We start from the raw sequence: 3018 nt of genomic DNA on the forward strand, positions 1-3018 counted from the left end.
GGGGTCTGGAGCACAAGTCTTATGAGGAGCAGCTGAGGGAACTGGGGTTGTTTAGCCTGGAGAAAAGGAGGCTGAGGGGAGACCTCATTGCTCTCTACAACTACCTGAAAGGAGGCTGTAGCGAGGTGGGTGTTGGTCTCTTCTCCCAAGTAACTGGCGATAGGACGAGAGGAAATGGCCTCAAGTTGCGCCAGGGGAGGTTTAGATTGGATGTAAGGAAAAATTTCTTTACTGAAAGAGTAGTTAAACATTGGAACAGGCTGCCCAGGGAAGTGGTTGAGTCACCATCCCTGGAAGTATTTAAAAGACGGGTAGATGAGGCGCTTAGGGACATGGTTTAGTGGGTATGGTGTTGTTGGGTTGACGGTTGGACTCGAGGTTAAACATTGGAACGGGCTGCCCAGGGAAGTGGTTGAGTCACCATCCCTGGAAGTATTTAAAAGATGTGTAGATGAGGTGCTTAGGGACATGGTTTAGTGGGCATGGTGGTGTTGGGTTGACGGTTGGACTCGATGATCTTAAAGGTCTCTTCCAACGTTAATGATTCTATGATTCTATGAACATGATGCTCTCAGGCACTCCAGCGAGGTTTCTGGTTGAAGTCGCTCTGCACGGCCGGGCTGCTGTGCCTGCTGCTGGCAAAGATCATTGCCACTGTCCTCAGGGGCAAGAGAAACCATCGCAGGGAGCAGCTGGTGCTCTCTTGCTCAACACCCTCTCTCTTTTGACCGTGACAGGGCTGCTCATTATAAGCTCATCTCTAACCTACTTTCAAGGGCCAATTTGTTGAGGAAACTGTGATTAAGGAGCTTTAACTGGAGGGGTGAGAGGATGAAGGCTCAACCAGAGGTAAAAACTGGGATCTCTCCCACATCCCAGCTGCCAACCGTGTCCCCCTCCCTCGTCATTGTCCCCTCATTGCCTGATACCTCATGAGGCTGCATGGAGGAGTTTGGGATTTTATTCCCATCCATTTCTCATCCAAAGCCAGCCGCCTTTCCTCCTGGAGGAACTGGTATTTCCCATATACATACCTTTATCTTCCAGAGGGTCTCTTTTTCAGTTATGCCATTTTGCAAGGTAGCAGAACTCCCACAGATTTTCATTTTAAAATACATATCTATTACAACCACGCAGTTGAGGGAATCATAGACTGATGTCCCACAAACCACATTTTTTGAGAAAACACATCAATATTTGTCACTAATACCTTGCACTAAGCATGTGCAACAGCTTCCCTTGGGAATGTGCTCCTGCTTATTATCAGTAATTAATACTTAGTCCTAAGACTATTTACCACAACTCCACTGATATAAAAGCTCTATTACTTCTCTGCGTCTTGCGAAATAATCCCATTAACTTATAGAATGGTTTCTCTAATATACATTTATAAAGCCAAGAGATACGCAGCAGTAAACCTGTCTTGGTCAGGTTTAATGCACTGTCTCTAGCATTTTATTGGGGCAGAGCAGCTCCCTTTATTGTCGTCAGTATCTCAGCTGCTACTGCCAAAGAAAATAGTTGTAGATCTCCAAGCAGGGGAGAGAAATTCGGGGATGTTTTCAACAGCTCCCCCCCCCCCCCCCCCCCCTCCCCACCTCCCTCTGGTAGCTGGTACTGTTCCCTGGGGTCTTCTCCAGAGAGGCTGTGCATGAGTTGAAGTAGTCTATTTACTGCATCGTTACGAGTTTGGATTACAAACTCCTTTACATACCCACATTCATCAGTGAGTGTTTGCAAAAGCCCAAACTGTTTTTCAGACAAGCAACGGAGATGTGCTTTTCATCTGTACTTTTGCTCAGGAGCCGTGGTTGGCTTTGTTGGCCAAGGTCAACCACTATGAAAGAAGTGGCCTACTTTCTTGAGACCTCAGCAGAATAGATAGAAAAAAGATCTGCTCACTAAATCGTAAGTCATTTTCCACTTTAGCTTATGGAAGGAGGTATCAACCGCCATGACTCATCCCATTTCACAGCAAATACACGTTATTTCACTTGCTCTGACATGCTTGATCCAAATCCTGCCAATTCTGTCATTGGGTCTGGACATGAATGACTTGTGTGAATTAAATAAGGAAGTCCTGATTTGAGAGCCTTTCTCTGATTACAAGCAGACAGTGAGTCAGAGCTTAACAGAACAGATTTTCCCCATCCCCTTTCCAACCCCCCCCCCCCCACCCCCCCCTCACCCTGCCCTGCCTCTGGCACAAGACACAGAGCATCTCCAGCAACACAGGAGCTCTGGTCCTTCACAAAATACTCTCACAATTGACAGTCCAAAATTTTATCCTGTTTTAACTACATCTCCACTTTAACCTAATTGCTGTGCACAGGACTGACAAGTGTTGTCACTCCCTTCCCAGGTAACTGGAACACTGATTTTGGGATGTCTCACTTGGCAGCTAAAGATATCACACAGATGAAACACAAATACACAGCATTTTCCAAAGGCCTCTGAAGTATGCAGAGCCCAGCTCATGCTGTCTGCATCTGAGTGAAAAAAAAATAACAAAAAGCAACATCACCAACAGATGATCCTGGTGTGGAACAAAAATCAAGCCTGATCAGCCTTTGATGATGAAAAATGCCTTAAAATTATTTTTAATTAAAAGAATTGCAGGTCAAAAGCTAAAAGCCCCATGGGGAGTAGCATCTCTGCCATGAGTTTTGCAGGTATTCATCTAGAACCATCCCAGCGTTCATCTTCCCGTACTGGTGAGATATTCACATCCTCAGTAGGAGCAGGGCCACAGAGGTGCCAGAAAGTGCAAGGGGACCTGGGAGGCTCCAGGGCCTTCCCACTGTGATGGGGACCTGCAGCCAGGGAAAATGCAAAAGATGCTATCATCTGCCAAAAAAACGCAATCATTCTCCATGTGTAAGAAAGCTGCATGGGATATTTGTTATGTTTAAGAAAGATGGTGGTGCACAAGTCAGAATTACTGTTACATGTTTTGGAAAAAATGTGCCAATGGTGGAATTAAACACTGACTGTCAGTGGTGGGTTTCTCTCCTGCTA

Source organism: Pygoscelis adeliae, unplaced genomic scaffold (assembly GCF_000699105.1).
Source record: "Pygoscelis adeliae isolate BGI_AS28 unplaced genomic scaffold, ASM69910v1 Scaffold395, whole genome shotgun sequence".
NCBI classification, from domain to species: Eukaryota; Metazoa; Chordata; class Aves; order Sphenisciformes; family Spheniscidae; genus Pygoscelis; species Pygoscelis adeliae.